This window comes from Ursus americanus, chromosome 10, assembly GCF_024610735.1.
Source record: "Ursus americanus isolate L20-20 chromosome 10, mUrsAme1.1.p, whole genome shotgun sequence".
Taxonomy (NCBI): Eukaryota; Metazoa; Chordata; class Mammalia; order Carnivora; family Ursidae; genus Ursus; species Ursus americanus.
Window position 1 is genome coordinate 72,100,617 of NC_142136.1, and position 14,416 is coordinate 72,115,032.

Here is a 14,416-nt window from a genome sequence, read left to right on the forward strand (position 1 = left end):
AGATAAAAGAACTAGCTTTCAAGAATCACTGCATTGTTTCACTGCTAGAAAAGGAAAGTTGAGTAAAGCATATATAAAAAAAAGAAGCAACCGAGGTTCAACAGAATTTGCCCCAGAGGCAAGAGAAAAATAAGTCAATTTTAACACGTGAACTTAGTTTTGATAGAGACGGAGACATTTTAAGTTTTAGACAAATCTAATTTTTAAAATGAAAAATATTGCAAATGCTTATTAGCCCTTCCCCTCATAAAATGTGGACTCTGATAAAATTTCATGCCCCAGCATACATTTGATTTGGACAGTCACAAAGCAAAAACGGACCTTTTAATTTTCGGTGTTTTAAAAACTCTTAAATTATTGCTGGTAGTAAGTGCGAATTTAAAACTGATCCCCAACTGTGAAAGAATTCCTAATACGACCAATAGCGGCTAAGAAAATGAGATGCTCCCATTCATCCGTAAGCCCATCGTTTAGCTTCTTAATAATTAAGAACTCTACTCTCCGCCACGGAACTATCCCTTGCAGAGAGGCTAAACCAAGATGAAATCGCCATTGCCTCTAAGTACCACAGACGGAGAGGGGAAGGTTTTCCACTCGCTGAGCTCTGGCGCGGAGGAGGGCGAGAGGCCAGGCGCCGCGGCCCCCGCCCGCCAAACAGGGAAAGTCTCCCGGGGATGATCCATGCCCGCGGGGCGGCTCCCGGGCGCTCAGCCCTCTCCCCTCGCCCTGCAGCGCGCCCCTCGCCGGCTGCACGACCCCCTGCCCTGCGCTCAGGGAGCCGAGCCTGGCTGCGGAGGCCAGGAGCCCCGCGGGCCCGCAGCCCCGGGGGAGGGGGTACCCGGCGCAGAGGGGCGGGGAGGGCGAAGCCGGGGACAGGGCCCGACCCGGGGCGGCGGGCATGCGGAGACTGGGCCACATGCGGGCAGGGCGCGCGGAACCGAGGGATCTGAAAGTGCCGGACGCGGGGCAGCCCCAGGCACCGTGCGTGCGGCGCGAGTGGAGGCCCGGGCGCCACCTGCGGCCAGGATGGCGGGCGTCTGCCCCGCAGCCCGGGGAGCGCGCACCGGGCAGCGCCGGGGCCGAGGGCCGGGGGACGGCGCGGGCGATAGCGGGCGCCGGGCTGCGCAGCGACGGCGGGAAGCCCCAGCTGGCACGGGAGCCGGCGCGGAGAATGCGGCTGGGCTGCAGGGCAAGGCGCGGGGCGGCGCCGCGGCCCGCAGTGGGCCCCGCTGTCCGCCCGAGCGCGCCCGGCGCGATGCAGCAACTTCACTTGGCCACGGGGCTGCGGGGACCCGGCCCGCGCCCGCCCCTCCCCCGGGGCAGCCGCTCGGCCAGGAGCCAAGCAGCGAAAGGGCCAGGACCGAGGAGTCCGGCCGACCGCAGCCCGCACTCACCGGTCCGCGATGCCGCCCCCGGCGCCGGGGCTGCGCTCCGAGCTCCATCGTCCCGCCGCACCGCGGCCGCCCGGCGCCCCCGCCCCGCACCACACCGCACGCAGCGGCGCCAGCGACGCCGCCTCCGGCCCGGCCACGGCCGCGGCCACGCCCCCTCTCGGCTGGGGGCCCGGCCGGAGCAAGAGGGGGGCTCAGCGCCGGCTCCACCAACCAGAGGCTTCTCACCAAGCCGCTTCACCAGGATTGGCGAGCGCCTCAGCCAATGGGGAAACGGAAGAAGCGCGCAGCGCCGGCGCCGAGGGGCGGGGGATTGCGGAGGAGGTGGCTCTCACGATCGGTCCTCCGCCCCCGATTCCGGATGAGGCTTTGGCCCGAGTCCCTCTAGAGTGGAGAGGTGGGGATACTTTGGGCCGAGTTTATCATAAGGGGCCCATCCATCACCTTTGCTGATGATGTACCCACTGCAGTCCCTTTGAGTTTGCACCCGTACCCTAACCTTACCTGGGTTTTGACGGCCCCTGCAAAAACGTCCATCTACCTGTAGGTAGTCAGAGGTCTTGCAGGGTTAAGAGTTCAGGCAACCTTGAGAGGATTATAGCCATCCTCATCTGTTGGTTTTATGCCCTTCACAAATCCGTTAGCATTCTGCCTATCCTCACAACCTTCTACAGATTCTTTTTAGTCACCCTATCTCCAGTCTCCCTCTACCCCACATGTGAGAAAATTCACAATGCCTATTAAACATGGCATAACACTGAAACTAAGCCCCGTGGCAATGAAACACAGCCAGGTGGTACTTGATGACTCAGGCGTAAACTTAAGAATGGAAGAGGAAAGGAAGGAAAGGAAGAGAAAAAAGAAAGAAGAGCCAACTATGTTCTCCTAGGTCTGAAGGAAAGGAGTTTAAAAACATTAGACAGAAATGTGATCCATATTTTGGTTTGCATGCCTTTATTCTTTTTGATTTACAAATAAGATCACTAAATTGAAAAACTTAAGAAAAAAGTTCAAATCCCAATAAAGAATCCGGGAAAAATTAATTCAGGTTGTATTGCTGTTGTCTGTACAGATGTATGATAACCGTCCACATCTGTTACAGCAACTACAAGCTAAGAAAAATGAATAGCAGTTGCTAACAATATTAACAATATTTGCAACACCAGAGATGCACTGCCCCCTCTTCATGTTAATCTATTAGCCTACCTTACTTCCAAAGGAAGGATTTCAGAGCTCTATTTAAGATAGCATATACTTAGTTTCCATTTCATGTCAACATGAAATATACTGGCAATTAATAAGGTAAATAGAATTTTAGTGAATTATTACAGTGCTCTGTATTTGAAATATTGATACTAGAGTGATTAATTTCTTCTGAATTCAAAGCTTATTTAGTATACAAATTAAAATGACTTTCCTTCATTTTGTCTTCACTTATCCAGGCAATAGCTTCAGTGTCTATATTTAGGTCATTGATTTAAAACTCAAAAATATGAAGCTGTAGGAGACACAAAGTATGTTTTCAGAGTTGCTAATTCCATTTCCCTTGCTCCTCTTCTCTTCAGTGAGCCCACGTTATGTGAACTGCTGCTACACTTAGTTTACACCCACTATTAGCCCTTAATCTTACTGTCCTGAAGCATTCGGGGTTGTTTCATATACGTCGGTCTTATCTCTAATTAGGTGGTAAGTTCCATGAGGGTAAGATCCTTATTTTATAGTCTTGTTTCCTCTCCCCATAATGTCTAATGCAGTGCTGAAGATGTTGTAAATATAACTCCATCCTTAGCATTGTGTCTGTAATATACAGAAATACAGAAATTTTTTTTAAATGTAGTACTTCTGTGAACCAGTCCTTTAAATAAAAATTGCTCAGAATAGTCTTGTTAGGAAGATAGAGTCTCACACTCAACAGTGCTTAAAAATGTTGCCATATCAGGGAGTGAATTGGGTGCCTATAACAGAAACTTCACTAAATTCTTACCAAATAGAGGGTGCTTCTCATCACATAAGAAGAAGTCTAGAGACAGCCCTAGGCTTTCTGCAACATCTTCATGGTGTCATTGTACCTCGGATTCCTTCTGTCCATTGGTTCTACTGTCCTTGTCGAGTGACTTTGCCTCCTCATAAGATGATTGCTCCCCTTCTGGGCACTGTATCACATTTTGGAAAATGTCAGGGGTATCAGTAAAGGGCAAAAGATCAAAGAGGTGCATGCCAGCTGAGGCTTCCTTTTTAACAATTTTTCTGGGAAGCTCCAACCAGCACTTATTGGCCGCACTGTGTCACACTGACCATTTCCCTACCCCCCGCCCCCAACCTCCACTCAATGCAAAGAAGTATGAAATACTAAGTGTTTAAGGCCAGGGACCTTTTCTGCAACAATGTCAGGTTTCTGTTAGTAAAGGAGAAGGGGAATGCAGTTTCTGCCATAGTTGTGGAATAAATGAATATGTCATTGGACCATCACTGTATTCATGAGATGACCCACTTAAAAAAAAAGTCATTCAAATCTTAATAAGAAAACAAACAATCCAGTTTAAAAAATGAGCAAAAGATCTGAACAAATATCTCACTGAGATAGAGATGGCAATATACAGAGGGCAAATAAGGATATGCTCAATAGCATATGTCAGAGAATTGCAAATTAAAACAACAAGGAAATACCACCACACATCTTCTAGAATAGCTAAAATTCAAAAACTAATAATATCAAATTCTGGCAAGGATGTGGAGCAATGGGAATGCTCATTCACTGCTGCTGAGAATGCAAAATGGTATGGCCACTTTGGAAGACAACATGGCAGTTTTTCACAAAGCTAAGCATAGTCTTACCATACAACCTAGCAATCGTGCTCCTTGGTATTTACCCAGATAAGTTGAAAACTTATGTCCACACAAAAACTTGCACACGTATGTGTATTCATAAGCACCAAACACTGGAAGCAACCAATCCTTCAGTAGGTGAATGGATAAACAAACTGTGGTCATCCAGAAGATAGGATATTATTCAATGATAAAAAGAATGAGCTATCAGGCCATGAAAAGACACCGAGGAATCTTAAATGTATATTATTAAGTGAAAGAAGCCAATCCGAAAAGGCTACATTCTGTAGATTCCAACTATGAGGTTCTGGAAAAGGCAAAGCTATGAAGACCAAAAAGATCAGTGGTTGCCAGGGGTTGGGGAGGGAGGGATGTATAGGCAGAACACAGAGGATTTTTAGGGCAGGGAAACTATTCTGTATGATACTATAATGGTGAATACATGTCATTATATATTTGTCAAAATCCATAGTATGGATTAGTATAGTCACATAGTATAGTCACATAGCAACACATAGTTTTACCTTAAGGTAAACTATGGACTTTAGTTAATAAAATGGTGAATACATGTCATTATATATTTGTCAAAATCCATAGTATGGATTAGTATAGTCACATAGTATAGTCACATAGCAATACATAGTTTTACCTTAAGGTAAACTATGGACTTTAGTTAATAAAAATGTGTTAATATTGGTTCACTAATTATAACCACACTAATGCAAGGCGTTAATAATAAAAGAAATTGCTAGGGGTAGAGGAGTAAGGGGCAGGGGGTAGGGTGAGTCTAGTACTATGTACTGTCTTCTCAATTATGTTATAAATCTAAAACTATACTAAAAATAAAGTATGTTGATCATTTAAAAAAGGGAACCATCGTTAACATAATGATGTTAACATAATGAAGTTAACATAATAAAAAGGAAATAAATTTTTTTTTGGAGAAGCCACCTTTATTTTATTTATGGGCCTTAAATGTGTTCACAGACAAATTCTATTGCCCTTCAACCATTGCTAAATCTTAAGAAGTTTATCACATATACTTTTTTTTCAATTTAGGATTATTTCCCCAATTTTTATATTGAAAAATTTTCAAATGTAAAGAAAAACTGAAGGAATGGTGCAATGAACTCCTATCTACCTTTTACCCAGATTCACCAAATGTCTATGCACCGCCATATTTGCTTCTTCATTCTTCATCAGAGTCTCTGTTTCTCTGTGTACATGACTTTTTTTCACTCAACCACTGAAGGCAACTTGCATACACCAAGACACTTTAAATACTTCAGCATATATCTCCAAGAGCAAAAACGTCTTGATTGTTCTAGTATATAAAAAGAGACAAGCAGAGCATATAAAATGGGATCCAGAGACGAGGTCTGTCTAACTACTCAAGATGCATTGTTCCCCTTTTTGTTTTCTGTAAGTAACTCCAGTCTGATGTAGAATGTCCTTATCCCCTGGAACCGGTATCATGCCAAACTGGTAAAATCAAACTTGGGGGCAAGGGAGGTTGCTGGTATGGCATCATGCAAGGAGAATTCTGGTGATGCAAGGTGAGTGAGCCATTGTTCACGTTTTTGTGAAACGATGTGCATGAAGCTCGAGGTGCAGCCAGGTCTGGACGCACCAGCAAGCTGAGTGCCTGCTGTCTAGTGTTATTATGACACTGAACAAGCTCTCAAGCATATTCCTAAGATCTTCCCAATGATATTTTTAAGACCTCTTGAAATGTGTCATCCTTGTTCCTCTTTACCCTTGCCTGGTCAAGCTCTTGGATAAATTCCCAAAGTTAAAATGTAGTTCTCGTGTCATCTTTACTTGAATCAGATGACTCGGATAGTGATGATGCAGTGTCTTTTTCAAGATGCTCTATAAATTGGATACTTGCTCAGTGATTCGCGTAAGTTCTCCTTTATCATTACTAAGTCTTCAGTGAAAAAACAATTGCCATTATTTTTCCTTGATAGTGTGTCATATTACATAAAAATTACAAACTGTTTTGCATTAGGAACTGAGTTCAGTCTTGCTTTGGAGAAGCTAAAGAACAAGAGTGGTTACTGATTAAAAGAATATAATTAGAATATGTAAGAAATCAAATTAAAAGCATAATAATTGTCATCACTTTCGACATGTTCATTTGTACTTGTTCGCAGAATGAAGTGAAATGCTAACTACAAATACCTCAGTTTTCAAGAATTAATTTAGCTTCATACATAAATCTTTATGAACATGCTTCACTTAGTCTAGCTTCCTTTGGAAGGAGAGTATCTATTTTTATCTTGACACTAGAGTGAAATAAATACATAAATCTACATACCCACATCTCCCAAGAATGAAATCTTCCTGGGAAAAATGAAGAACTTTATCTTAACTTGGAATATTAACCCAATTATGTCATGAGAGCAGGGCAGTCTATTGGTATTAACTTTATTTTTAAGCGAGGAAAAAAAATAGAAAGGTGAATATAACGAACATGAATTGAGAATTCACTACTTGCCATATGGTTATACTTGTTATATTTAATATAATATCTGTGGGATATATAGCATTACGCCCATTTTACAGATAAAGCACAGAGAAAGTTTGTCATTACCAGGGTTACTCAAGTGGTACTTTCATGGGAAAGCTGTTTTTCCAGTGGACAGGACAGCCCTGAAAGTCGCTAAGTGAGACAGCAGAACAACGTGTCCACACCATTCTGACGCCACAGCCGGGACTTCCGTCAAGTCTGTCCCCCCACTCCTTTCACGTTGCCACCACTCAGGTTGAAGGTGCTGCCATCACCTTCTGTGCTGGAATAGTATTCCTAACACAGTTCCCATGGCTTCATTTCCCTCTGGTCTGTCTTTGCATTATAACGCCGGCAATTTTTTTTTAAAGATTTTATTTATTTGTCAGAGACAGAGAGAGAGAACACAAGCAGGGGAAGCAGCAGGCAGAGGGAGAAGCACACAGAGGGGGAAGCAGGCTCCCCACTGAGCAAGGAGCCTGATGCAGGACTCGATCCAAGGACCCTGGATCAGAACCTGAGCCGAAGGCAGACGCTTAACGGACTGAGCCACCCAGGCGCCCCTCATGGGCGATTTTTAAAAATACAAATCTAGGCAGGGTCCTGGGATCGAGTCCCACATCAGTCTCCCTGATCAGTGGGGAGCCTGCTTCTCCCTCTCCTGCCTTCTTCTCCCTCCCCCTCATGTTCTCTGTCACTATCTCTGTCTCTCTCAAATAAATAAGTAAAATCTTAAAACAAAAACAAACAAACAAAAACACAGATCTAATTGCATCTCTCCACTGCTCAAAACCCTCAGAGACTCCTACTGTCTACAAGATAAGTCAAATAAAACCCTTAATAATTCCCAGCTCCAACTAGTTTCCCCAAAGCCTCCCGCACCCCTACCACTTTTCCTGTGTGCCTGGACGTTTTCTGTCTGAATACCTGTCCCACCTTTCTTCACCCGGGAAGCTTGCTTTTCACAGTGCAGTTCAAATGCCACCCTCTCCAGAGCCATCGTGCAGGTCTTCACACCCATGCCTGGACTCTCTTTACACCCTTTCACGGGCCTCTCCTGCCACGTCTCATTGTCCCCCACCAGGCAGACAGTCCCCAGAGGGCAGAGACTCTCTCTTATTCATCTTGAATCCCTAGCCCTTAATATAGGTAATATTTGTTGAATGGATATCATAGGAGAAACTAATATGCAAACAATCCAAATAACACTTAAAGACAGAGGGCTCTGAGGCATCAGGCTTGGAAATTTCCACAGGCTTCTTATTGTCATGATGCTGATGACAATAGCATCAGGAAGAACAAAGGGGTCCCAGTGACGGTGGGCCTGGCAACGGGCGTAGCTCCAAACACCATGACCTGTGTATGCGGCCTGTTTCCATGTTGCCCCAGCCCCACTGACACTTGTCCATTTTCCTTGAGCTTCATCCCGTAGACACACAGTCCTGACCTTGCTGGGCGTAAAGGGGAGGAGGAACACCTGGATCCAAAGTTACCTCGCTGCGGAAGATGTTACAGCAAGATGAGCACGGGCTGAAAGCAGACGCCATTCGTTGTCTGCTTACTCTGGACCCCAGAACCTTAGGAGGCACGGGGATGGGATGCAAGGAGCATGAGCTCTTGAATGAAACCACTGAGGATTCACGCTCCGCATCCACTATTTACTTAGGAAGGGTCTTAATGTCTGTGAGCCCCCACCCGTTTCCCTCATATAAAACGAGCCTACAAGTAGTTGTACAATTGCCAGAGAACATTAATGATCCCTCTTCTTCAGCCCTCTCCCTCTCCAGATGGCACTTGTTGATTGATTAGGTCCATTTCCTTCACCACCTGAAGGAAATCTGTTTTGAGTCAGTATTTTACGAACAATGCAGAAGGTTTACCTGGAAATGACTAAACCAAAGCTTCTGAAGTGAACTGAAGTTCACTCTACACATCTAAAAAACTATAAATAGGTGTGGAGGATACACCTATGTACTGCAATAGGAAATGTTTCTTAAACAAACCCTGTAGCCAGTTATTGTCAAGGGAATGGCTCTGTGCCAGTCCCATAGAGACCCTCCTCCAATTTTCTCATCCCTGTCTGAGACCTCTGCTGCTTTAAGATCCACGTGTACCTTACCTTCATATTATTAGAAAAATTGAAGAGCAATTGCTCCAAATTCAGTTATTAAAATATAGAGTCTTCATTTTATTGCTGGGGTTATTACTGTTCTTAATTTGCTCCTGAAACAAACGTACAACACTCTCTTGCAGTGCATAGTCTGCAAAATTACCTGCTGCAATTGCCCAGGATGGCTTTTATCTCTGTGCTGTGGTAAGGTGGAGTTATATAAGCCACTGGGCCTTTGACAGGAAATAAATAACTCCCAGACTGATGCTACCTGAAGAACTTGTCTTCATTATTAGTGGTTCCCCTTGACCATCGGGGCCTGGGAGTTTTGCTGGTTAACCGTTCCCAACCCATTTATATGTGTATTTATGCAAAGGCTTTTCCTATAAAATTTAAAGATCTTAACATATTTGGGCTTTTTTTAAAAAGCTGATTTTTCCTTGGAAAAGCCCTTGAAGATGGGATATTTGACAGATGAGTCATCTAAGACACAAGGAAGTTAAATGACTTGCCTGGGGTCTCAGAGGATTTTTATTTTAACAAATCCCAGATTTCCTGATTACCTTAGTTCCCAGTCTGAGTCATTCTTGGGGGTGAGGGTTGTGTTTTATTCCTCTTTGTAATCCCCATGTCCCATCCCCTAGCCCTCACCACCCTTAAGGGAGAATCAGGTTTTCTTAGTTACTACATACAAAGGACTAATTATATTCAATAAGCATTCCTAAAAGGAGACATAGGTTGCAAGATGTTCTGGAGGATGCTAAGCCAAGTATAATGGGTTTTCCTGCCATCGTGGAGCATCCCTCCAGCATGGAAAGGGAAACTCAGCAAGTTTTCAAATGCAAAAACAAACATGTAAGTCAAGGAAAAAAATGTCATAGGTTCTAGGAGAGAAGTAGATCATAAATTAAATCCCACTGGAATATCAGGGAGAGGGAAAATATATCCATCCAAGTGGAAGAATGGAAGAAGTACCAACCAAGTAGACCTTGAGGGACAGATGTCACTTGGAGAAGCAGAGATAGCCAGACAAAGGCCCCCTGGGGTGTGAAATGGCAGAGCTAGGAGAAACTATAGAACTGGGAAATGCTGGAGAAAGTTGCAGAGAGGCTGGAAGAAGAGATTAGGATGTAACTATGTAGGGTCACTAGTGTCTTGTAAGGAATTCAGACAGAGACCGAGAGGCGTCTCTGAGGACAGTTTGTCCATTCAACAAGGTGTGTGAGCCCGGAGGTTGGGCCCAGCGCTATGGACAAGAGTGCAAGGGAGAGTGGTTGGCCTGCTGAAGATTCCTTTCACGCAGGTGCAGTGGATCACAGAAGAGAGATGAGATAAAGTCCTCACAGTACGTGGCAGGCACTGAGAGGAACAGCAAGAGTGTGGGGGGCCGTGTTCTAGAGCACGATCCTTGGGGCTCGGCCATGCACTAGAAGAGGGAAGGATTAAAATGTCAGAGACAATTTCAAGGTTTCAGGCTTCTGGGGGAGGAGCAGGAGGATGTTTTTACAGACAGGGTAGACTGGAGAAAGAGTAGGGTTGAAGGAACACATCTGGAGTTGTATGGCTAAAGAAATGTATTGGGTACTGTAGAAATGAAGAGAGAGAAATGCACAAACACTCTTAGCATGAAGGTTTAGAATCTGAAAACCTGAACCATCGCTCTACACAACCGAATACAAGCTGTAGCAAACCAAATGATATCATGACAGATATTAATAGAGTGAGTGAGACCTTGCTCTCCAGGGGGATCCAAGCGATTTAAGGTAATGTCATCCATTGACATTGATGCATAATGAAATGACCAGATCAAATCCATGTGGAATAGATAAATCCACCCAAAGGCCCGTACCTCTGGAAGCGTTCTCACTGATTTGTATTTTACATTTTGTCACTCATTTCAATGTGAGCACGTGTCCGGAGAAGATTTTACTTGCACTTAATAGGAATGTTCAAGAAAGTAAAAGTCCCAGCCACCAGGGAATTCCCAGTTTAGTGGAGAAGATCAAGAAAAGCAAACACACTATTACAGTTAGGGCACACACTATTCTAGAGGGTTCTATGAGCATTGGGAGATGTGTCTTAAGTGGAAAGGCAGAAGAGGGAGACTGCAGGAGGCTACTTGGGCAGGAGATTCAAACTCTGAAAGAACGAGTAGCAATCAATAAGGTAAACAAAGGGCCAGCTCTGGGCAGAGATGATACCAAATGCAGAGCAGGAAGGATGTATAGTGCATTCAGGTAAGTATTTCCGTTAATTCTGGATAGCCCTGGGAAACTGAGGCAGATGGTATGTGTGTGTGTGTGTGTGTGTGTGTGTGTGTGTGTGGTGTGTATAGAAGAGCAGTGTGGAAAGAGTTTTACAGAAATGAGACTAAGGAAGTAAACTGACGCAAGTCATATTCATTTAGTTAATTAGTTTATGTATACAATATATTATTACAAAGAAGATTTAAGGTGTCTGACAGTATAGCCAACAAAAACAGGATTACGAACTAATGAGGAAATCAAAGAACAAACATATGTGGGTTGGACATTTGCGAGATAATACTAAAATCATGAACAGCAATTATTCTATTTGGTTTCAAGCTAGCTGCCAATCCAAAGAATGAAACATGATACACAGTAGCTATTAAATAAAAAGAATTCAGTTGCTCAGAAGAAACAGGAGCACTTGGAAGTACAAAGTGCTCCTTAAGTTTCACGGGTAAGAAATTTTACTGTTCGGAGCTACAAGTAAGGATTTGGGGAGAACTCCCCTTGAGGGGCATGGAGCCTGAGTAGGAGGGCAGGAGGGTGGCTGCAGTGAGAAGCAGGGCCTCCAGCCTCCCCTCTTTGCAATGGGAGCTTCTGTCCTGCCATTAGGAAAGTAAATCAAGGTCACATACTAGAGCCTGCAGGCATATACAGCCAGCAGACGTGTTTGACTGGAACAGTGTGTCTGTTATGTTGTCTTTTCTTTTGTTTTTATCTCCTCTCATGATTACAAAAGCATTATAATGGACATTTGTAAGATGTTGAAAATATAGACAAACAGAAAAAAAAACAAACTATAATCCTGCTCAAGAATTAGCCCCAATAACTCCTGCTTTTCATCCCAGATATTTGCATCAATGTTGCTTTTCTTCATTCTGATCTTCTAGACAGGAAGTGCTCTCTCCAGGGATCTGTGCCATCTGCCCCCCTGTCATCTTCTATCTGGCTTAAGTCACATGTTTCTGTTTCCTGTCTGGTCCTGTGCGCCCCCAAATCAAATTCTGAAGTATACATGATCCCTAAAATGAAATCCCTAAAATGAAAGTATTTAAAATATCAGAGAAAAGAAAGGAAAGAATAAAAGGGAAGGTAGTCGTTTAAGAGGAGAATAAATCTAATCAGTTAAGATTAATTCACGTACTTTAAAACATCAATTAAACATTTTAAGTAAGAGAATTAATTAAGCCACATCAGGACTGAAAGTCAAAAAGGTATAAATAATGAAATAGAGATTGGGTAAATATAATTTAGGTTTAAAATCTAGAAAAGTAAAAAATTAAAATGCAAAAAGTAGAAAGTATAAAAGATCAAGGACTCTGAGCAAGGCTGTGCTTGTTACCCCCCATATAAGACCTCCTCTCCCTGACAGTCACGACTCTTCCCGGGTGCTATCTGAAAGCAGGGGCGGTTTGCCTCTTAAACGCAAACACCTACGGGGTGCCCAATTCAATCGCAGAAAACATCCTTCAGTTATTTACACCTGTCAGTGGAAGACGCACGACTTAGTCTAAACTGGGTAGAATTTGTGCATAGCCAGGTTGCCCTTGAGAAATGGAAACAAGCACTGACACTGGCTGTGTGGTAGATGCCTCTGGTCCAGAATCTGGTCTTGCTTTTGACAGACATGAGACCTCATTCCTGGGCTCACGTCACCAAGCGACCAGCAGTCCCCATGGTAGCATAACTCTACCAAATGGACATGGTTATACTTGTTTGCTCTGAGCAATATAACACAGACTAACAATGGCAGATTCTTAGGAAAAAACAACTTGTGTTATGACATTACCTTAGACATGTTAAAACTAATGAGATCTTAGCTTCATTTCTATTATTAGTAGCCACATTCTGGCATTTTTATTGAGAACTGAGATTCACTTAACTCTTTTGGTGCTTCCAAGGAACACCCACTCTTGGGGCTCCATTCTCCTGGACAGGAACTTTGAGTGGGATAGCCCAAGGGAGACATCATGCTGAGTGAGAAGCACTCTTGCTGGCCCATCAACAATACTTTAAAAAGTTTTCCTAATTCCTGGTATAAAATGTATTTGAAGCTTAGATCTGACTATGCATCTTACGTGCTTAGGTAAGAGTTCCCTATGGAAAGCCAAAAAGAATGAAGAATGGGTAAGATTGTGGCTATTTATGGTTCTCATTTCAAAAATAAAACCAGGAGCTAAAATTCACCTTGTATTTTTGTATCTACTTTTAATATTATCACCCTTTTCTCTCACCCTCCCATCCACTCTTGACAACTAGATTACCTGGCCAAACAGTTCCCAGATGCCCTGTAAAAATTTCCTTCCCAACTCTGGCTTAGGATCCTTACCACTTCTTTCTGTGCCTCTCCAATCATAAATTTAGGTTTAAAACAGAGCAGTTATATATAGGTATGCAGGAACCCAAGCCTCCATCTATCTATCAATCCATCCATCCATCCATCCATCCATCCATCCATCCATCCATCCATATATCCATCCATCCATCCATCCATCCATCCATCCATCCATCCATCCATCCATCTATCCATCCATCCATCCAACCACGCATCTAGCTATCCAACCAACCATCCATCCATCCATCTCCCCATTTATTCTTCCAAACACCCATCCACCCAGCCATCCACCCAACCTGCCCTCCCTCCACAAGAGTGAGGTTTCAGACCTTGGAAAGAAAAGGAGTCAGAAAGTACCTGTTTCTTCTTTTGTGATTCGTTTTCTGCAGTTTTTATTCTTCCTACTTTAGCCTCCTTCTCCTCTTTAAGCTCCTCCATTTCTTTAATGGACCTTTATTTTATCTCTATTCTGGCCGCTACACAAAACTGCTTTCTTACCCATTCCTTTCTTAATCCTGTCCCATTTTTGTAGAGTACACTGACCGGCTGACAAAGCCACCCCAAGAGAATCTAGCATAGACCTAATGAAGGCTTAAAGAAGAGCATGGAGAAGACACAGGTGGGGAAAAAGGCTAGTAAGGTGTGAACAAGAACAAATGAGATTAATAGAGGACCTCCTCCGTGCCGGGGCTTTCAACAGGTTGATAGGTTGTTTCATTCATGACAATCCCATGAAGAAGATATTTATGCCTCCTGCTTTTAAAACTGAAGAAACTGCAACTAAGAAAACGCCAAAAGTGAGAGAAGAAGGAGAAAGCAAAGGAATACAGGGTGAGGGGGTGTCACTCTGCATGCTGCAGGTTCTCTGGAGCTGTCTTCTGAGAGATAAATAACCATTCTCCGTGACCACTCCCTCTGTTCTCTGCCCTTCTTTGCCTGACCTTGAAGGGCTGCATCATTGCACAGTTCAGGCAATGGGAGGCATTGGCAGAG

At 43.8% G+C, this 14,416-nt stretch overlaps 1 protein-coding gene across 2 annotated transcripts in view; it reads right to left on the reverse strand.

The window, feature by feature from the left end:
- WASF3 (WASP family member 3) overlaps positions 1–1,530 on the reverse strand; it is a 124,126-nt gene extending 122,596 nt beyond the window's left edge. For both annotated transcript variants that reach the window (XM_045797070.2, XM_045797069.2), the window contains exon 1: positions 1,395–1,530. The gene's annotated coding sequence lies outside the window, so the exon portion shown is untranslated. The remainder of the gene's footprint in view (positions 1–1,394) is intronic.
- Between the last annotated feature and the right edge of the window lie 12,886 nt (positions 1,531–14,416).